We start from the raw sequence: 23,706 nt of genomic DNA, 5'->3' as shown, positions 1-23,706 counted from the left end.
TTGCTGTTCGATTCTCTGTCAGTTCTGGTTGTGCGAGGAGGCGCAGTGTGTCTACCTACGCCACCATCTTGGTTCTCAGTAATAGTAACCTATTACAACAGAGTGGTTATGTGTTCTAAGATGTAATCTCTACAGTTCAGTGTCAGTGCGCAGTTAAAAACTAGCACTAGCATGTAAACTACACTACATATGCAATCAGAAAACATATAGAAGATGGTAGAAAGAAGCATTATATTAAACTAACCTGCAGTTGTAAACCATATATTTTATGTGTGTGTGTGTGTGTGTGTGTATGAAAGTGTCCATCCCAGAGCCTGCCACATAGAAAATACTCAAATGTTTTGTTAAATTAATGATTGCCTCTGATATTTTCTGTTGAAGAGAAATTTGAAAAGAATACATGAAACTTAATTCAGAGTGACAAAGACTTCAGGTAATTCTATGAAAACTATTTCAGAAACCAGACAGAACTTACTTCTCTAAGTGGTAATTCACTGAAGTGATTCTCGCTAAAATCACAGTAACTGTCCTCGCTGCTCAGTACAATGATTGTTATCTTGCTAGAATCCCTGGTATATTTGTCACTGCTAATCGTCTGCTGGGTCTCCTTACCATGACCTTCTGTCTTAGTTTTCATGATATTAGTTTCTTTGGTCTTCCTCGTATGTCTATTTCTTTCTGATTTTTTTGCTAAATATTCTTTTCTTAGTTGATCCAAAGTGTAGTTTTCTCCAAATTTGTTCTACTTGGTTCTCTTCCTTTCCTATGATACACCATTTGGCATGTTTAATCCCATTCACTCTTTTGGTCTCAGCTACCACCATTATGTGAAAAGCTCTGATCACGATGACATAAATTCTAAACCCGTATAGCTGATTATTTACTGGATATTGTTGGTTTTACATGACATTTCTTGTCTACGATTAAACCCAATTATTTTCACCTTAAAATTCATTTTTCTTTTTTTAATAGTTTAACCACTCAATCTATTATGTAGTCAGTCAAAAATGACTTTTTGTGACCCATATGTCTAAGAGATGACAAAGGTGTATTTATTTTACTTCTTTAATATCTCTTGAATCTGTCCACTCATCTTTATACTCATTCTCATTGCCTCCATTCAGGTCTTCATTATGGCTGTCTTTACTTATTAAAGTACCTCCTAACTGTTTTCCTAATATCTATCATTTTAAATTTCCAATTTCCTCCTCCCTTTTATTACTGTAGTAAAGTTTCTAAAAGGTAGAACTGTTATTTGTAACTTCCTGACTGGAATCCAATATAAGTTTTAAATTATTCTTCCAGATCCTGGATGTATCCTAATTTGGTTTGTCTATTTCTTCCTGATATCTTCCCCACATACACTTTGCACATTATATTAGGGCTGTACTTAACCACTGGCGGTGCTAAATGTGCAGATATTGTTACAGCTTCACAAATCTGTACCTACAACACCTTCTGCTCAGAGAAACTCCTGTTTTTACCATTTAACTTGACAAATTTCTAATACTCTTTGACAATAAAATCACATGTAACCTCCAATGGAAAACTTCTCCAATTCTGCTGGCCCTATTTATCCAGACAGCCGTCCTTCAGACCTATACAGAATTTGATCTCTTATTAAACCACTTTATATAATAATTTTTGAAATATATTTGTCTCCTAGCTCATTATGTGGCACTTAAAATATTCAATAACTGTTATGGAATCTTAATAAGAGTTATTTATCCTGTATAATTCCATGATTCTATAACAATTATTATTTTTTAAATGGTACACTGCTGAAGAGCTTTAACTGTATTGCTTTACTTGGAAACAATGACACCAGATATTTTGTATCTGCAGAGTAATGGAGAAAAAGATAGTTTTGTGAGAAAACAAATTTTATCTCCACTAAAGTTTTAAAAGAAATACCTGAAGTAGAAGAAATAACATTTAGCACTCTAAATCAAAGTTGAAGTTTTAGGTAACACAGACAAAAAGATTAGTCATTGGTTTTCAAATTCTGTTTAACAGTGTGTAGTGTCTTTAAAAAGCGCATTTAGTTTACATAACCCTAAATGATAAAGTAATCTTCTGAGAGTAAGTTAGGAAGAAATTAGATGACTGAGTATATATCTAAAGAGATACACAATGAAAACAGAAAAATGTAAACAGAGAAACCAAGTTGCTCCAGTTTTGTCTTTGGGAGACCACACATACAGACACAAAAAACAGTTAAAAAGAAAAAGCATCAAGAAAGAAAATATCAATAAAAATAGAAAAGACAGTCTATCTTTTTCAGATGGTAATGGTTAGTGAGACTTACATGAATAATCTTATTAGAATAACTTAATACCTTAAGATCCTTTGATTTATTAAAATACTTTTTGAGCACCTATGGTGAAAGTGTTTGATAGAAGACCCCTAAAATAAAACATGAGAATGTGAGTTAAAAAGTAATCTTGATAGGGTATACGAGTGATAGTTAAGAAAATGATGACAAAACCAGACTAATTTCTCTTGAAAAATGAAACGACTTGGTCTCCTGAACTTAGAGGCAATGGACAATTCTTTCTCAGAAGGTGATCACCCTCAGGCACAAAACAATATACAGTGAAATTAGGGGAAGGATCTTTTCCTGTGATCATAATTAGGGTCATTGTGAAACACACTGAACTGTTCTCTCACACTTTGTCTATTAGAATACATCTTTAAAGATATAAAGGTATTAAATCTAAACTTAAATTTTTAGCAACTAAACAATAAGAGCTAATGATACAAAAATTATTTGCTAGTTGGAGCTAAAAGTCTATGTATTTTTCTCTTTGGTGAAGAAGTAGCAGCAATAAAATAGCAATGTTACAATGACTTTAAAATAATCCATCAGAATGAAGGTTTATCAGTACATCAGAGGAGAGGAAAGGTTATTGTGCAATTGCAGAACAATATTACCTATTATTTAAAGGCAGAAATAGGAGAACATTTAGAAATTTTCTTTAGATATAATTATACAACAATAAGATCTAATTTGCAACTGAAATTCTTACCAACATTTCCTATGAAGTAAACCAACAAAAAGAGAAAGTATTTTATCTCTTATAGTTCCTAAAAACAACACAATAAATTGAAAGTTTTTCTACTTTTAATCCTCTTTTGCATCATAGCTTTAAAATTTTACCAAATATTTAAAGTTTTTATTTTAGTGATGCTTTTATTGGGCTGAAATACTTTCTTTACTGAAAATTTGTAGCTACAAATTTTTAAATTTTTATGTATGTATTTATTTTAGAGAGAGAGAGAGGACAGGAGAGAGAGAAACATGGATTTGTTTCAACTTATGTATATGCATTTATTAGTCACTTCTTGCATGTGCCGACTTGGATGGAACCCACAACCTTGGCATATCTGGCCGACGCTCTGACCAAGGGAGCTATGCCATCAGGGCTATTGCTGCATTTTTGAAATAGTTATGATAGCCAGTTTTCAAAGTTTCATAACATAAAATTGAACTTTATTTTTTTACGTATTTTGTTTCCTAGAGCTAGTTTTCTCACAGGTACATTTTATTCAAATTCAGTGTTTACTCTCCTCACAGTCATTCTAAAAGGATGTTGAGTGTAACTTTTCCTGCTATGCTGACATTGTCTTCATGAACACACAATTAAAGACAGCTTTTCAGCAGTGACACTTTCTAAAGAGGGACACCAACAGTGTGGACAGATACTCCTCAGAAAAGTAACCACTTTCTCAATTTATAAAACAGAACAGGAGGGAAGCGCAAGAGATTGAGCAACAGGGCCACTTGTAAAACCAGATCATGGCTGAAAGGAGACAAGCCTGAGGATGAGAAAAGAAGAGAGATGGAACCACGGAGGTGTCAAGGTTGGGCAGCCAGTTCTCAAGGATTTCTTGTGGACCAAGTGGACAATGAAGACCCATCTTACTGGTTTCTGATTAAACAGTATTGGGGGGTAATTGAATTCTCAGAAAAAGAAACCAAGGCGTATGCCTGTAGCTGCTGGAGCTAAGGATTTGAGAAGTAATTCACCCAGGCTTTTTCTCCTGTGTGTTATTTGTATCCAATGAGAATTTTAGTATTTTGATGTCCTTTATACAGAAGCATTGGCAGTCAGTATAAAGTGAAATGGCAGACAACCTGAAGTGAGGATTATAATCAAAGACAGTGAGGTGAAAATGTGTCTTTCTCCCTTATTAGCCCCAACCAGCACCTAACACCAGAGGGGTTCACTACATAAGGGAAAGTGGGTATATCCTAGATGCCACAACTGCCCAGCTACTTCAGGCATTGGGGAGAGAAGCAATCACACAGCCAACCCTCTTCCTCAGTTTTTTCAGGTCTCGGGAATCCCAAACTTGATTGGCAGACTTGGGAGTGAGTGGAAAGGGGGAGTCAAAGTGCTGAAGCTATGAGATATGAGTTTTAAATTGATCTATGGTAGATTTTTAATAACTAAAAGTGAGCCAAAATTATGGGAATACATACACATGTAAGATTTTTTTACTTCTAATACAAATTTGAGATTAGAATGTTTTTTGACAAATTTCTTCAATTTTGTGATTTCTTATGCTGAATATCTTGAGTTTTTTTTATTTTCTTGATCTTATATTCCACTGATAACAGCTTCAAGTATACAGTACCAGTATTTTACACACAGTAAATCTACTAAGAGGTCATTCAAATTTCTTTGCAAGTCTCTTTATTCTTAAAATATCATGCCTTAAAGTCACTTACGGCAATAACACTTTTGTCATTATGCTAATACCTAAATTCTTGATTTTTTTATAATTTTATGATATTTTGTTACTTTTTAACTTAATTTTATTTCTAATTATGTAAAGTTAGAAATTTTTAATGTATAACATACAGGAATCAAAAACCACATAGTGATGTACAGTTGAGGAAAGACTTATTTTATGCCTTAACACTTCTCCCTTGAAGTCCTTTCCATTAACTTTCGACAGTCTTTTTCAGCTCATTACTGCAAGTATAACCAAATATGAATGAGTATGTCCTTTTCCTTTACAAGACTTAGCATATATGAACGTTATTTGTACTACCTATTTTTATTCAACACACACACACACACATAAGGGACATTATTTTATTTTTGGATAGAGATCTTTCTCATTCTTTCCATAGGTGGGCAGTAACTTATTGTGCAGATACACCAGAGTTTATTAAACCAGTGCTGTGGGGTGATGAATAGTTGTTTTGATTTGTCTTTTACTATTGAAAACAATGCTAGAATGCATAATCATGCACTTATGTCATTTCATATTTTGTCAGTGTAGCTTTTGTATGGATTCCCCAAAATGATTGCTGATTTAAAGGTGACTGCATATGTAATTTTGTTAGAGGCAGCCCAGTTTCCTCCATTTCCAATCTCAGCATTTACTTACGTGTGCTTCTTTGATCACATTCTCGCCAAGAGGGTAGGTTGTCAGACCTTTTATGTTTTGTCATTCTGATAGATGAGAAATAGTATCTCAATATACGTAAGTAATTTTTCTAAGAGGTTAAGGAACTTTTATGTTTATAGACAATTTGTAATTATTTAAAACAGCAGTCACGAACCATTTAGGCACGAGGGACTGGTTTTGTGGAAGACAGCTTTTCCACAGACGCTGAGGGGTTGGGGCAGGGGACTGGAGGTGGAACTTAGGCAGTAATGCCAGCGAAGCTTCACTCCCTTGCCCGCCCTGGGCTCACTGCCTGCTGTGCAGCCCAGTTCCTAACAGGCCACACCAGGACCACTATGGGGCCCTGGGGCTATGAGACCCCTGATATAAAACATGATTTTTCATGTTTTTCTTAAACATCATTATATGAAAATACCACGATTTATTTAGTATTTAGATTGTTTAACTCTTACGTAAATAGCTAAATATTTACACTATGTTTGCTTTACATTTTTCTATTTTTTGAGGTTCTCTTTTTAATTCAAGTTAGTTAAAGGAAAAGTCCATTTTAAAATCAGAAAAGCAGTCCTGGCTGGTGTGGCTCAGTGGACTGAGTGCTGGCCTGTGAACCTAAGGGTTGCCAGTTCGATTCCCAGTCAGGGCACATGCCTGGGTTGTGGGCCAGGTCCCCAGTGGTGGGGGGGTACATGAGAGGCAACTGCACACTGATGTCTCCCTCCGTCTCTTTCTCCCTCCCTCCTGCTCTCTCTGAAAATAAATAAATAAAGCATTTAAAAAAGAAAATTAGAAAAACAGCACATGAATGGTATAGCTAGATATGCTGGCATATTTAATTGTTAGTATAATATGGAAGAGGGTATGGGAGGATAAATGATTACAGAAAAATATAATAAAAATGTATAAAAATAAATAAGTGACATTAGATACTAGAGTTACAAATTGTAATTACCTTATGTTACTTCATGAAAATTACCAAAAAGATGAAATACCATGCATTCCTTGTGACCGTGCAAGCTACAAATAAAACCAAACTTATGAAGCTTAGCTAAGACATGTTTATTTAAATCTACCATATGGATATATTTTAAAAGAATGTTCACTAGTTGGTATAAATACTGAGGACAAGATAGCAGATTTTTACTTACTGTTATATTTCTTTTCTGGGGACTTTAGTTAAAAGGAATATTAAGTTGCACCTGCTGTAAAAGATGCACATAAAACAGCACCAAAATGCTAACGCCAGCATGAGGGACCATATCCGTGCGCTCTGGCAGTACTTCTTTTGGCACTATATGTTGTACATAATTATAAACTGCATTGACACTTGAGAAAAACACTTACAATCTGGTCATGAAGACTCAAAGACCAGTTTAATTTTAAGTAGGCTTTCTGTTTTTGTTTTTTTGTTTTATGTACCTTTTAAGTATATAACAGTACTCCTTTATCTGCCTTTTTGCTTTCCACAGTTTCAGGTATCTGAGGTCAACTGTAGTCCAAATATATTCAATGAAAAATTCCAGAATAAACAATTAATGTGCTGTGAATTGTGGGCCATTCTGAGTAGCATGATGAAATCTGACACCAGCCAGCTCTCTCGCATGAGTGGCGTGCATTATCCCTTCTTCACACATGCTCCTGACCCCTTTGTCCCTCGGTACCTGCCTTCCTGGTTATCAGATTGACTCACATAGTATCACAGTATCTAGGACGAGTAAGCTGTATTTTACTTAATAATGGACCCAAATTCAGCAACAGTGATGCTGGCCATTCCGATAACCCTCATAGGTCACACTGCCTACATCATTCATTTCACTTCATACTGTCACATAGTCATGTCATCTGACATCATCACAAGAATAGGAGGTGAATACAGTACAATAATAAGTTTTGAGGGAGAGAGAGACCACACTCACATAACTTTTATTACAGTATATTGTCATAATTGGTTTACTTTATTAGTAGTTTTTCATCTCTTACTGTGTCTAATTTATAAATTAAACTTCATCGTAGGTGTATATAAATAGGAAAAAATATCCACTCTTGCAGTCATCCACTGGAGGTCAGGAGGGGTCTCCCGTGGGTCAGTGGGGGAGTGTGGCTACTATGTAATCATGAGCATAGTGGTATCATGAAATTGTTATTTTGCAAATAATAGGTTTCCTGTAGATGGGGATTTTTCATCCAGTTTCTCTTCAATATGTTGACTAATATACAAAGCCCTATCTCACTATAAACATGAAACAGGGTAAAATGTGATTTTTAATATATAGCAAAGTTGACAGTAAGAAAGAGAAAACCCTAAGAACCAAAAGGGAAAGTGCACACAAAGTGAGAACAGAAAGCAGAACTTGGAACTGAATGGCTTTGATAAGCACGAGAATTGCACATTTCCTATTTTCTAGGAATCGGGATCTAAAATTGCACAGGGACGGTAATATCAAGGAAGCCAGCGTTGTGTGCAGACGGGAGCTACAACTGCTCTCCTTAAATTCAAAGAATTAGGAAGTGTTGACCCAACTCTAAATGTAGGACGAGGAAAATTCTGCTTCCTACTTCAGAATACCACATGAAACATGCCCATCCCTTCAGCTGTAAATGACAACAACCATAACTGAAAAGTGGAAAAACAGGCTTATACATAGGTGTTAGGACTGTTCACTCTCCACAAATGGTGCTGAAATTCTGAGATGAAGTAAATAATATATGATGTTGATATGATGCAACCTATAAGTCCATACATAGGCAAGGCAAGTGAAAGTTCAAATGTTAAAAAAAAAAAATTAAAAAAAAAACTATTTCAGGGGAATCACATTAGAATGTATAGCATCAAACTATTAATTGAAAGCAATTTCTGCAATAAGATTTTACAATTAAAATGTTATATCCTTAAAACAACAACAACAAACAAACAAACTAAGCTAACAACCAGAACTGGAACAGAATCATAGATATGGACATCCTTTGGAGGGTTATCAGCTGGGAGGGGGAAGGGAGAAGGTGGGGAAAAAGATGCAAGGATTAAGAAGCACAATTGGTAGGTACAAAATAGACAGGGCGATGTCAAGAATAGTGTAGGAAATGGAGAAGCCAAAGAACTTATATGCACAACCCACCGACATGAACTAAATTGGGGGGGAAGAGGGGGGTTGCTAGAGGGAAGCAGGGGTATAAGGCAGGGGGGCTGAATGGGGAAAAATTGGGACAACTGTAATAGCATAATAAATAAAAAATATTTTTAAAAAAAGAGGTGAAGAAAATATTCTCTAAAAAGAGCACTTTACAATGTATGTTTTAGAATTAATAGGGAAAATGGTTGGGATGAAAACATTTTGGTAAAGGAACAATAATATTGGAAAATAAGAATTTTAGAACTAAAATATTTTCTTAAAATAAACATTTATTAGACAAATTAATACTAGTTTATTTTGAGCTGAAGAGACATTTATGAATTAAAAATAGTTTTGAGGAAATAACCCAAAGCATAGATAAAAATTTTAAGAATATGAAATTAAAGTTAAGAAACAAAGACAGTAAAATGAAGGTCTCCCACCAGTGTTTAATAGGACTGTTAAAAGCTGTGAATTTAATGAGACAATGGTAGTTAAATTTTAGGAGCACAGAGAGACATTAAATGGCAAAGATGGAATTAAAACATTAAAATTATGAAAAGAAAAAATGCAGATGACCTGCAAGGTAATTGAGACATACAGCAAACATTCTTCATGAGCAATAGAAACTATAAGAGAAGACAACAATACCCCATATTCATAGGATAGATTCCCAAAACTGGGATTTCTGGGCGAAAAGCTGTGTATATTTTTAATTATGTTGTCATATTTGTGTTTTCAAAATCTTAAATATTCACAATTCTAAACAGCAATATAGGAAAGGAATCATTACACTAAATTATTGACAAAAGTTACTCCTCTTTATTTTTAACAAATTGTCTTTTAGAAATTACATTTTAGTATGAATTGTATTTCCCTAATATTTAGGAAAGTCTGAAATATTTTCTTGCATGTTTGTCACTGGAATTTCATTTTCTCTGAATTTCTAAATAATATTTGCTTAAGTTTCTTTTGGATTTTGCTCATGTATTTGTTCATTTGTAAGATTGTAGTTTGTAAATGGACTAAAATCTGGTGAGTTTATAACGTGCACCAGTTTTTTTAAAAGGCTTATTTATTTATTTATGTATTTTTAGAGAGGAGAAGGGAGGGAAAGAGAGAGGGAGAGAAATGTTAATGTGCAGTTGTCTCTCATGTGTCCCCCTCTGGGGACATGGCCTGCAACCCAGGCTTGTGCCCTGACTGAGAATCAAACCGGGGACCCTTTGGTTCGCAGGCCAGCACTCAATCCATTGAGCCACACTAACCAGGGAACATTCACCAGTTTAAAAATGGACTAGAATTCAGGACTGTTTATAATGTGATGTACCTAGAATTAGATTTTAATTTAATAAGCATAGTATAAAAAGTAATTTGTTCTATACTTCATGTATATTTTACTCTTTTAAAAATTTCACAAAAATAGTTTGTTCTATAAAATTCTAAAGCTTATTTAAATGCCAGCACCGAAAGTTTTGACTTCTTTTGTAAGTTGTCTTAAGAAATTCTTCATCACTAATGCTTGTGTTTTCACACAGGGTAATGTAGTACAGAAAACTATGGGTACCATAAATTCAATTCAAAGAGTGAGCCACACAAGACAAATTTTGAATGTAAAGAATTCCTAAGAATGTCTATATACATTTATGTGGTTATGCTTTCTAGTTTAAAAGGCATGTGTGATTTACAGTAAAAATCCATATATACAGTATATTTGAGGTAAAGACAATTTATAAATAACTGTTCAATATGAGTTCTGGATGAAGAAATATATATTACCATTTTGTCACATGCATTGCACATATATTTCATAATTTATTGTTTGAATTTGTTTGTTGGATACTTTGTCTTACAAAAATGTAAACTCTTATGTAATCAAATGTGCCCATCTTTTTTATTAGAACTTTGCGTTTTATTTCTCACGTGGGTGTGTAAGTGCACTTGTTTGTTTGCATGTGTGTATGTTTTCCCATTATTTTTGGTTTTTCATATTTAAGTATATAATCTACTTGAAATGTTTGGAAACTAATTTTTGGGTACCCTGTGATCTAGGCGATACTTCATGGTCTTTCTGTTGTGCAAGGAAATGTGCTATCATTTTCCCACTGTTTTTAATAGAATTTTTTAATATATTAAATTCCCACATACTCTGATTTTATTTTGGAGGCCTTCTATTTTGACTCACGTATCTGTGTTTCTTTGTCTGTGTCATCTTTATATTCTTGGGATTGTGAAAATGTTGATTATTTTAATATATGGTGGGCCAAGCTTTCACTCTCTCTGTTCTTTTTTGAAAATTAACTTAAAAAAATTGTTTAACTAGATGTGCACATTAAAAATATATAAATAGGCAATAAAAATAGAGGGATTATGTATACTTCCAATATGGGATGGGAGGGGAATAAAGAAAATATTACTTTAATTAAAGTCAAGGAAAGAAAAATAAGAAGCACAGAAAAATATCACAGAGCATAATAAATACATCAACCAGGATTTCCAAAGTCTGGAAATCCTAAGAGAAATTGATATAGAAGAAATTGAATGTGCAAGGAATAAGTTTAACAGAGGAAGAGAGACAATAACACCTATATTTTTCTATTATCAATTGATCTGTCTGCCATCTATCTCTCTAGCACCTTTTTCTTGGTCAAGAACTAATAATTCTTAAATTTTAAGCACCTGTGAAATATTTCCAAAATTGAACACACACTAAGCCACAGAAACATTTTCAACAAATTCCAAAGAATGTATGTTATATACAGCATGGTTTTTGACCACAATACTGTGAAATTACAACTTTTAGAATTATTGCTCAGAACTTACAGTATGTAACAAGTTACTGAAGTAAATGTTGAAACTATATACACATACTTAAAAACATACATAAATATTTTATAAATTATTAATTATTACACTCTTAGCAACTATTTTCTATTGAAGAACTATTTGTTCCTCTAAACTTGAAATTCTTCAATATAAGTTAATTGAGAAATAAGATCCAGAATATAGAAATACAACTCACAAATATTTACATATATCTACTTAGTGATACATGAAATTCAGAAAATCAAAATTTGACATATTTTCTCCAGACAATATCATATTTCCAACACGAGAGCATCTAAAAAGAATACTATGCAATATCTTCACTAACAGTTACATTTTTCAACCACACTGCAAGCATATCACCTTGAATTACTGTCCTTCTTTATCAACACCTTCACTTTTACTTCTTCTTGATCTTGAGCCTATCGTTTCCAGTTCTTAGAATGGAAAGAACATTGTATTGAAGTCAAATGGGTCTGAGTTCAATTTCCAATTCTACCAGTTAATTATTGGGTAGTATTAGGTATAAGGATTCACCTATTTGATTCTTTACTTTCTAATTTTAAAAAGTAGATAATAGAAAACTGAAAATTGAAAGAGAAATGAAATAATTTGTTTGATAAACATTAGGTGCTTACGGCATGCCTATTGTATACAGATGTACTTCTTCTGTTCTCAATTGGTAAAATAATTAATGCAAATGTTGAATATAGAGTTATAAGAAACAGAAGCTTTTTACAATACAAGGAGGGTAAGTGATCTTATTGGCTCAAGTATGAGGGGGGACCCAAGAAAAGAGGAATTATCCTCTGGAAGGTGGGGCCCTTGTAGTACAAGCCTCTCCACTAGGTGAATGTTCTAGGAACCCATCTGTATCAGTGTACCAGCTGGCATTGTTGTGAGAAGCTGCTTTCAGGTTCAGTGAATTTTTTTTTTTAGACTCAACACGTTTGCCCATTTCATGATGGGTAATTTACGAGCACACTTGACCACACCGCCCTGAATGTTCAGCAGTTTTTGACCAAAAATGGCATGACCCCTGTGCCCCACTGTACCTATTCATCCGATCTCGCCCAAGCGACTTTTTGTTTTTGTTTTGTTTTGTTTTCCTATATGAAATAAGTCCTCAAAGAGAAACATTTTGCCAATGTATAAGAGGTGAAACAAAAAATGGCAGAAGTACTAGCAGGCATTGAAACTAATGAGTTCAAAAACTGTTCTGAGCAGTGGAAAAAAGTCTTAATAAACGTATTGCATCAAATGGAGAGTACTTTCAAGGTGACTGAAGTTTAAACATGTAATAATAAATACACAATTTTTATAAGTAAATTCTATTTTGGGGGGTCTTCCCTTCATTTTTAGAGAATTCTGACTGGTACGAAAAAGTTTGCTTCTCAAGATAAAACAGAAGTTATGAAATGTTCGTTTTTCTGTGATCCTTAGGAATACAATAAAATAAAGACAGTGCTCAGGCAAGCTGGATGAGCCAAAAGTTCAAAATAAGATCAAATGTGTATACGGTCTGCTCCTAGTTGTCATGGTTATGGTGAACCAATTATGTTTACTTATATTTAAAGAGGAAACAGGTCAAAACATTTAAAAAAGGCACATCTGTTAGGCAAAAAGATTATATATATAATAAACATAAATAGATATATATATACAAAATTATATATATATACTTTTTATCATAAGGTTTATAATGAATTAATCATTTATGTTGAACACTTTGTATATTATAAAATATTGCAGTTGTTCCTGTAAGGTGAAAAGGGAAGGGAGCACTTGCTGTTTGGTAACTAGTTTTACTCTAAAGAATATTTATAGTGTCTTGTTGAGGAGAGAGGTAGATGTCTGTTTGTTGTTTCATTTAAATTGGTGTTAGTTTGACTTTGCTGGAAATGTCTCTGACTATTGGATCCCAGCGTGCTATAGAGCTTTAAAAGAGAGAACTCTTACGTTGGACATAGCCATAGTTATATTCTAGCCCGTATCCCCACTGCCATCTGTGGTGTTACTGCATAGTGGGTGTTTAATAAACACTACAAAAACATATGACTTACTGTATGAATAGAAGAGAGAAAGAAGAATGACAGAAAGAAGAAATGTAATCAGTAATGATGCCACTGATGTTGGTGATAATCATAAGAAGGGTAAGCTGCAGAAAACAGGTCCCAATGGCCACGTTCACTGATACAATGATCTGATCATGAAAATCAAGATCTAGAATGTTGGCTTTGGAGATTGAGCAGAAACAATTTATCGAAAAGTATTTTCAAAGAAATTTCAATGACTTCTATAAGTAAATGAAGAAGTCAAATGTGGGGCTGGGAATATGTTTGTGCCGCTTCCTTTTACTTCATAGACCATTTCCTCTGTGTACCCAGTCTCTACTAACAATTACAGAAAAAAGTAGGCCCCCTTTTCTTTAATGATTGCTGTGGCTGCATGCCTACGTAACCTGACCCAACTGCAGCTTTCTGCCTCAGTGTTTCTATGCCCCTGGAATAGGATGTTTCAGGAAACTAGCCATTTTGATGCAGCCACAAGCCTGGATATACAAAGTGGTTAGCACTCTGGTATGGAAACTGGAGCATAAATGTTGCCCTTTCTCATCTGCTGGGCAGACACTTCTAGTATGCATTCCACATGATCCCATCAAGGGTCCCAGGAAGAACTGAGCTCTAGTTGTCACCAGAGGTGATCAGTGAGGCAACATATCCTTGGACTGGCTTGCTTTCCTCAGCTGCCTCATGCTTCTTCCTTCCTTCTCCCTTCTCCCCCTCCTGCTCCTTCTTCCTCTTCTTCCTCGTCTTCGTCCCTTCCCCCCTTCCTCCTCCTCTCCTTCTTGTTCTTCTTCCTCTCCTCCTCCTCCTCCTTTCTCCTTCTCCTTCTTCCATTTTAGGTATACTAGCATGTTAAGCAGAATAATGGACTCCACATCCTAATCCCCAGAACCTGTGAATGTTGGGTTTCATGGATAAAGGAATTTGAGTTTGCAGACAGAATTAAGATTGCGGGTCAGCTGCCTTTAAACTAGGAAAAATCATGCTGGATTTTTCAGGGGAACCCAATAAATCAGTCAGGTTCCTAAAAGTGAGAGGCAGAAATGTGGTCAGTCAGATGAAGAGGTGACTATGGAAAAAAAGGCATAGGAAATGCAACCTTTTTAGCCTACAGCTGGAGGGAGGCCTGGGAGTAAGGAATGTAAGCCTGTAGAATCTAGAAAAGACAAAGAAATAGATCTTACTCCAGAATCTCCAGAAAGGAACACAGCTTTCTCAACATCATGATTTTATCCTGGAGAAAACTCTTGTTAAACTTCTAAAGTGCTGATCTATAAGATATAGAATTGTCTTGTTTAAACTGCTAAATCTGTGATCATTTTTTATAGCAGCAACAAAAACTTAATATATAAACCATCTATTTGGTTCAAGTCATTGAACATTTTGTTCATGTCATTTTATATTTAGAAATAATGCATTAAGTTGAAATCAGTTTAGTAATTTGTATTGCATTCCAAATGATCATCTTAGAAAATTTTTAAGATAGGTACATTTTTATTATTTTGAATCCATAGATGTCTTTTCTGTTTGGCAGAATGGTTTGGACTTAAAAACTTTGTTTAGCCAATTATTCATCCAAAAATTGTGCTTTATCTCATGGTTTATTCAAGTCATTCAACTAGCAATTTAATTCAATTGACATTTATTCAGTGCCTGCCAGGCTAATAGCATTATGGAAAATAAAGTTGGAATGACTCTGAAATTAATATACTTTAACAAGGGAGATGTGAAGTTTCTTTAAATATGGGTATTAGAAAATTAAACAATGGCTAAGACTTTAAAGATAATAGTAAACAAATACAAAAATCCAAATATACAAAATATTTAGATTTTGTTTTGGATTCTTTGCCTTCAAAGCTGAAGCAAAAAATAATAAAACTGTAAGTAAAACCAAGAAGAACCTTAAGATTCCTTTAATTGTCATTCTTAATAACACAACAAAATTATGCTTGCAGGAAATAATTAATCTCAATTCTATATTTCATCATTTAAACTCTGGATTTAAAAGTTTTACTATTTTAGTGTACTTTTACTACACAGTATGTATATTACAATGCAAAAAATGCAGTTCATAAATGATGTATCTTAGTCATTTCAAGCTTCATAGAAAATCTTTTAAAATTATTATGTAATGAAGTAGATGACATTGAATATTGGTAGGTGTTACTATCTGACTTTTCTTTCTAATTCTCCACACATCTGAAAATATTTTAAGGGTTTTAGATCTGTAAGTTCAGATTCAGGACATATCCAGAAAAAAAAAAAACAGAGAGAGAGAGGGGGGGGAGAGGTGGAGGGAGGGAGAGAGATAGAGAGTGAGAGGGGAGGGAAAGGGAAGAGATATGGGGAGGGAAAGGAAATAAGGAAGGGAGAGAGGAAGGAAAAGATTTATCTGATATCTACTTAGTACTTATTTTGTGCCAGGAAAACCTTGCTAAGTTTTTGTGCCAGGAAAACATTTGTAGGTGGTAGTTTACCCCATATTAGCACTCATAATGGAGATAACCCTCACCTTAAATATTATTTTTGCAATTTTGCTAGTAAGAACACTGGGGCTCACAGAGACATATTGGTGAAAGCTTGCCTCCCAATGAAATCAGCTAGAAGTTATTTGGGGTCCTTCAGTGCTATTGTTCACAATATCCTTTGGGCTTCATAAAGTTCAGATTGCTTTATGTCCTGTCTGACAGCAAAACATTGACCAACTGGTTTGTCTCTGGGAAAGAGAATGTAGATATAGTCCACTTTATGAAGGGGGAGGTATTTCTGAATATATTACATGTATTCATGCTTGCATTTTAAACTTATATGGTAAAGTAGAGGAGAGTTTACCAGCAGAAAAACACTTATGATAATTTTTTGTAAGCTTAAAGAACCATTAAAAGACAATATTAACTGTAGTTGCAGGTTTTCATCTGTTTTTTTGGCAAGTGCTATCTATAGTACAACCTTAGGGCTGGTTCTGTAATCTTAAAGTTTCACATTTGAAAATGTGACTTGTAAAGATGCTATATTAATAAAAAATAAATGAGTGTTTTTAGTTTAAGAGTCTTATTACAATGCTCTTGGTTAATAAAATATTTCATAGTAGTTTATTAAATCAGTAATAAATATAAATTAAAATAATATAACAAAAATTATGTACTTTGGGAAAATTGTATGGGTAGTTGCATGCAAAGGTAATTGTGAATTCTCAAGTTCTTGAAAAGAATCTTATAAATTAGCGTTTGTAATAATTTTCTAAGATAATATTTAAATTTCTGATAGTATGGAAATATAAAATTATGAGCAGACCAGAGAAATACTCTAAATTGATATAATGTGTCATTTTCTGCCTGGGACATTTTGCATGAATGTGACTAATGAAAATGTTAGAATTTTAGATCACTTATCTTTCTTTCTCCCTGTAACAGTTGAGGGTTCGTGTTATTGAACCTAATGTTGGTATACCTTCTCCCTGTAAGCAGAGACGTTATAGTGAAAAGTGTAATTTTCTTTTTTTCTTTTGCCATTTTGTCAGAAAATCATGACTAGCTTATGGCCATGACACAAGTTATGTCATCATCTTTATATAACACCTATGATCAGCGCAGAATGGAAGAGGTTTAAGAGCCAGAACCGAGTATATAACTGAAAAGTTTCTCTCTGCAATGTTCAATATACTGCTCAGTCCCCTAAAGTAAAGTAAATGGCCTGCAGTGAGGACTGAAGACAGCTCTGCGGCGGCATGAATACAGCTGCGTGGAAGTCAGCACCGAGGATTCAGTTCTGAACCTGCTTCTCTGCAAAATATTAAGCTTGCAGTTGCTTGCAGCTCTTGTTTCCAAGGCATTTTTAGCTCATTGTGCCGAGCAGTTGTACTTTCTCAGCTTGACTGACATTTTGGAAAATATTGATCCGACAGTTCAGTGAATTTATAGTCTGTTAAATGTGTTCAGCACATAACATTAGGCTCACTCAGTCCAAATTTCAAAGAATTATTTATTTTTTTAAAAATCTCATATTTATCTTAAAACTTATATAGTAATTTAAATTCTAAATTCCAAGTATATTCTGAAGGTTTTGTCTAGAATTAACATGGAATAAATATGACAAACTCAAATAGCAAAAAAATTAAAAAGCACAAAAAATCACAGTGGAATACAGATTATCCTAATTATTGAACATTACCAAAATTTCCTGAAAAAGAGTTTCTTCTGATGCATCATATTTGCTTCTATGGGAAAGACATATGTAAAGCATCGTGGCCCATGAGCATCTTTTGCAGGTCCATCTCTACTGCTCTAGAGGAGGCTGTTTGCTATGAAGGCACAAAGCTTTGCTGCTCACTTTCCTTAACCCCCAGGGTGGGATCTGCTGCTGCGGTCATCCATATGCGACTTCCTCTTCATTTTCTCTTCTGTTCATAGTGTTCATAGTGTTCTATTACTTTCCATGAAAGTTTTAGTTTTTGAGAATTAAAGGATTTCTGAATCTTCGCCTGTCTAAAAATACTTTTATTTTACCATTTTATTGACAGATTGTTTCTCTACTTGTAGAATTATGGCTTGGAATCATCTTTGAGTCTCATCTCTGAGTCAGTCAGTGCTCTGTGTGAGCAAAGTAAGTTCTTTCTTGTCTAGTCTCTCCTCTGTGAGTTTCCAAAGCTGCTGTGTTGGTTATCTACCAATCAGGAGAATTTACAGACTCTTTGGGTTTTCAGAGTTTTGTTTTGTTTTTTTTTTATTAGAAATGTCATATGCCCCTCTCCTCTCTGAGTATCCCATCATTTATAGGAGTAGTTGCATGCATTCAATATACTTCTTTAGTCTGAATTTTATACTGTGACTTTCTAAAAGTGGCTTTTAGAAAAATCATTCTTAAAGTTTAAAAATCATGTTTTAAAGATTGTATTTATTTATTTTTAGAGAGAGGGGAAAAGAAGGAGAAAGAGAGGGAGAAACACAGCAATGCGTGGTTGCCTCTCACAGGCACTGTGCTGGGGACCTGGCCTGCAACCCAATTAATAAGCCAGTGCCCTGTCTGTTCATATCATAGGGTGTTTTATTTGCATTTACCACATTTCAAATAAATGTAGAAATTTCTTACATAAAACAGAATTTGAATCTAGAATACTTCCAGCGAATAGGATGATACATCATCCCACATGTGTCTACCAGTTTTAGAAACTTGGACCCAAAACAACAAAAAATTTTTACAAAAAGAAAGAAAGAAACTTTGGTTGCCGTTTTATCATCATGAGTGCTTATCTCAATTCGTCTGGCCCAGAATATTGCAATTTCTCTCTTTCATTTCTGGAGTCTTTAAATAGCAATTACTCACTCTTAGGTGAACGGTCTTTAAGTTCTCCCTTTCCCCAGACCAAACTTTTCTGTTCTGCATACAATTGCTGTAAACTCTGGAGTAGAATACAGGTAGGTAATCAGCTCTCACCGGAGCGGATGTCACAGCCTGTGCTCACACACTGCTCTGTAGAAGATGATACTTCCCTTGTCAGGTTCGTGGTGGTATTTTCTTTATACACCATCACCCCAACACAGACATGGGAGCTTTGTGTTTGCCGGCCAGAGATGTGATTCATGTGCAGGAGATTTCAGGTTGGAGCCAAGATCCCAGCCATCTTGAGAACTGACTGATTCCCAAGGGTAAGCTATGCTCACAAAATCCAAGTATTTATAAAGAGTAGTTGCCTACATCTTATTAATATACAATCCTATTATAATAATTGAACTTTTAAAAAGGATAGATTACTGGATAGAAACAATTTGGTGACAGAAATACCTAAATTCATATACTAGGTTTTTACCATACAGTGCTTCTGTTATTTATTGGTATAAAACAAATAACCTTAAAACTTAGTGATTCAAAACAAAAGTTTATTATTTGTTAAGTATCCATGGACTCATTAGTTAGGCTCAGTCGGGCACTCCTTTCTTGGGCTCTCTCAATGCAGCTATGGTCAGATAGTAGCTGAGATTAGAGGCCTCTGAAAGCTCAAATGAGGTGGGTGGACTCCAAGGAGGTTCACTGGTTAGCTCTTCATGGTGGCTTTTTGCTCTAAGAGCAGATGAGGCAGTTGATTGGAGCACCTAGCTGACTTACTGATCCTTTTCAAGTGGTTTCCCACAGCACAGTAACTGGGTTCCCAGGGGGAACATTTGAAGAGGGAGCATTGCACGAAACCCAAGAAGCTGCAAATCTTACGAGCTAGTCTCAGAAGTCACTCAGTATTGCCTGGGTCATGGGACAACCCAAGATTCAAAGAAAGGCATGAATATGAAGAGTTGTGGTGCACTGGGGGAAGGACGGTGTTCTGTAGACTAGTCCCCAAAAAAGATTTAAAGTGAACTATTAAAGACTGTTGAGGAACTTTCTTCTGCTACGGACTGAATGTTTGTGTTTAAATAAAATTCATATTTATTCATTCCTGTGTTGAAGTCTTAACAACCAATGTCATGGTTTTGGAGTTGGGGCCTGTGAGAGGTAATTAGGGCTTATAAGACCATGAGTGTGAGGCCCTCATGATGAGATCAATGCCCTTATAAAAAAAGGAAGAGACAGGAGAGCTCTCTTTCCCATCGTGTGATGACACAGCAAGAAGGCAGCCATCTGCAAGCTTGGAAGAGAGCTCTCACTGGGAACCAAATCCATTGCAACCTTGATGTTGGACTTCCAGCCTCCAGAGTTGTGAATAATAAATTCTCTTGATTAAGCCACCCACTCTGTGGTATTTTGTCATTGCAGACCAAGCCAAGGCATTCCATCTGGGCATAATTAGTGTAACTCATGGTACCACTCTTTGAAATATCTTTCAGTAAGTACTGGAAAGTATGTATTGGATTTATTTTAAACTTTTAAAATTATTTAGCCAAATCCATATTTATGAGTAGTTACAATTTAAATAGTACGGGAAAGCAAAAGTTACCCATAACATCTCTTCCCAGCAATAGTCCCAATACTCAGAGACAGCATTGTTAGGTTATTTCTGTTTTTACGTTAAATTTATTTAATTATTGTTATATAATTTCAAATCCTACATTGAAAACATTAAAATCTTGAAATGATATACTTAGAGTTTATGTCTATGACAAGAAAGCAGTGGAAATTTGTTTTGCTTTCTTAATAGAGCTTAGTGTTTGTCTTTTTCTAACAAATTTTAACTTGATAGTCTATAATTTCATGGGGTTAAACATAGGATCTTTGTATTTTTATTAGTTTTACCTACTATAAAGAGTGCTTTGCCTCTGGCAAAGTTACTTTTACGTTTCTTAATTATTTACCTAATTTCTTTCGCTTTTGTTAGGTCTTTAGAGTTTATTAAATTTCCTTTTTTTCTGAATTATATATTCTGTTTTTTATATTGAGACATTTTATGAATTAATCTTTTCATTTTAGCAATGATTTTCATAATAGCTCTTATTTTGTTGCTATTTTAGAGCATTTTTTAATGAGTGCAATACTTCTTTATATCTCTACATACAATTTGGAATGATTTTTATTTTTTGTGTTTTTTTCCTGTTCCCTGAATTGTTTGTTTCCTCTGGTGTCTCGGTATATTTCCGTGGGGTTTCTGCTTTCCTCTTATGTCCGCTGACCATTTGTTGTTAGTTCATTCATACTTCTGTGCCTAGATTGGGTTTTTTCCTGGTATTGCGTTGGTAGATTCATCTACAGAAGGTCCTTTTTAAGTGGAAAGTCTTTCTGAATAGGAGCTGTGTATAAATGGGGGGTATCTGTACTACCAGGCTTCTCTTTGTGATGTGTGTGCAATAATGGACCCTAAAGAAGACAGGCTGTGATGCACACTCAAACTTCAGAATTAGGAAGTTTTCTCCTGCACAGAACTTTTCACTCTCCCCAGATGGTTTGCCCTTTGTTTTCCCTTTAAATCAGTTGCTTTGATATTTGTTTTTGTCTTGTTTTTCAGCTGAGGGTTAAATACTAGGTGGTGTGTGCTCTGCAAGCCAAGGTGGGAGATCCAGTGGATCAATAGATGTCCTTGTTTCCTGACCTGCTTTCACTTCTGCTCCCAGTTGTGTTTGTGTGTATCTGTGTATGTAATTCTTAAAGAATGTTGAAAGAATGTGTGCTCTTTGTTGCTTTAGCTTGAGCTGGATATGGTTTTGGTAAATAGTCTGCTGCAACTTTCAGAGCTTTGGCCTCCCCTCCTGCCTGGTTCGTGTGCTTTCCACGGCATGTTGGATCTGTCTCATGACTCTGCCTCCACCACAGTCAAGCACAGAGTGTATATAACAATTTAAAATGCGAATGTAATATTTAATATTTTTTTGCCAAAAAAACTTCCACTTGTGGCAAATAAAGTATCAAAAACTAAACAAACATGCAAACTAAAACCTAGTCTAGCCTGGTTTCTCCCTTCCTGGATAGTATTAAATTACTGTCTTTTGTGAAGCGAGGTCAAGTTATAATTCTCAATACATAACAAAGACCTTATAAAATGGTTAAAAATTATTTTATGGCGGCTAGTTTTGTTCACAAGCAGTATCATATGAGCCCTTACCAATTTATTTGTTTTAATTGCTTTTATTTGAAAATTAAGTTGTTGAAATATCATGATATCAAAATCTGAAATGAGAACACATAAAATCTTTTTGATAATATAGTTGATATGAATTGAACAACTTTGACACAAATAAAACTGTTTGCAACAGTGCATAGGAAGAACCTGTAGCATACACTACAGGCAATAATTACAGTAGCAGCTCTCAAAGGAACAAGCACTAGGAACTGTGCTGCACCAATCTGCAACCAGGTAAATTAATCCTCAGAGGAGTCATGTATTGCAGTCTCAAATAATCAGTAATAGTTGTGTCATATTGCTGAAGCACACTCCAAGAAGTATAGTTTTCCCACCCTGCTGAATTGCCTTCAGCGACTGAAATTTATTAAGCTCTGACAGAAATTTGGGCCCGTAATCAATGGAGATCCAAGAGACCCAAGTACATAGGTAACATTGCTATTACGAGCTTTTTGTTTCTTCCTTGTTTTAGCTTTATCTATTTTTATTCTATGAATTTTGCTAGTAATATATATTATTCACCATGATGAAAATAATTTTAAGGACTTAAATAATTAAAAACATACACAATAATTATTTATAATAAAATATAAACAGCCTGATAAAGGGATATATTTATAATATTTACACTATTCCTTCAACTTTAAACAGGTATCTACATTTTTAAGCCATCTACTATATGGCCACATCACTCTTACATTTTGCAGAAAAGCACATATAAACCATGTACAAAAATAAAAGCTGTACTACAATAAGTAATACTTCAAGAGTTAATGAATTTAACTCTGGTTTGAATTATTTCAAATATGTCTTTATTAATAATAGTGTCCTTTAGAAAGCCATTGAATGATGTTAATTAAATTTCTATTTAGTTTCACAGTTGTGTTTAATTAGCTCAATCACTTTTTAAAATGTAGCAGGCTATAAAAAGAATGATCTATTGACAGAATGTTTAATGGCAAACTGTTAGCTGCCAGATTTGATCCCCGAGTGATTATTGGGTGTGTGGAAAAGTGAAATGCATCAAATCATAGAATATAAACAGGCTTGGTAGCCTAATAGGTTAGCGTATGCAATTCAAATGGTTTTCTTTCTATACTGGAAGGGTGTAATACAAGATGAGTTTAATAGCATATTTTATATGTACTGAAGCTTTTCAATAAAGGCAGAAATTACATTTACAATACTCTTACTACCGTTATTTGAAATATGATTTTACCTAGACAGACCTTAATCTTTGGCAATATAAAAAGTGCCATGAGGTGAATTGGACTTTAATCCAGCTTATAGGAAAGTTAAATTAATACCCTAAGGATACATCTTCTGCAGAGAGTCATAATTTTTACTGAGCTATTATAACAATATACACTTTCTTGAACAAATCCACAATAGTTTTTTTAAAAATTTCAATTAAAGTTGACTTCCCAGAACATGAAAAAGTAAGCTGACTTTATTGCAGTTTTGTAAAAAGACACAATTCTAAATGTATCCTTTTTTAATAGATAGCAGGCAGTCTGTCAACATGATTTTGTCTAATACAGGAAATCTTCAACTTTCAAATTATCAGCTAGGAGTTGGAAATGAGATGCCAACAAGAACATTATAACAATGTCAATCAAAAACAATTATACTATCTAAGTTGCTGACTTTTAAAATTGTTTGACTTACAAAATTATGAGAAATTGTCATTTCTTTCTTCAAGGAACCTATTTGAAAGAAATGTTGGGTAAATATTTTACTTATT

General features: G+C 34.4%; 1 protein-coding gene across 1 annotated transcript in view; it reads left to right on the top strand.

Annotated features, from left to right (window-relative positions):
- CNTN5 (contactin 5) overlaps positions 1–23,706 on the top strand; it is a 1,123,225-nt gene that overhangs the window by 136,136 nt on the left and 963,383 nt on the right. The gene's annotated exons all lie outside the window — the stretch shown is intronic.

This window comes from Desmodus rotundus, chromosome 5 (genome assembly GCF_022682495.2).
Source record: "Desmodus rotundus isolate HL8 chromosome 5, HLdesRot8A.1, whole genome shotgun sequence".
Classification (NCBI taxonomy): domain Eukaryota; kingdom Metazoa; phylum Chordata; class Mammalia; order Chiroptera; family Phyllostomidae; genus Desmodus; species Desmodus rotundus.
Note: the sequence above shows the minus strand (reverse complement) of the source record. Positions and strands in the feature narration are given on the sequence as shown.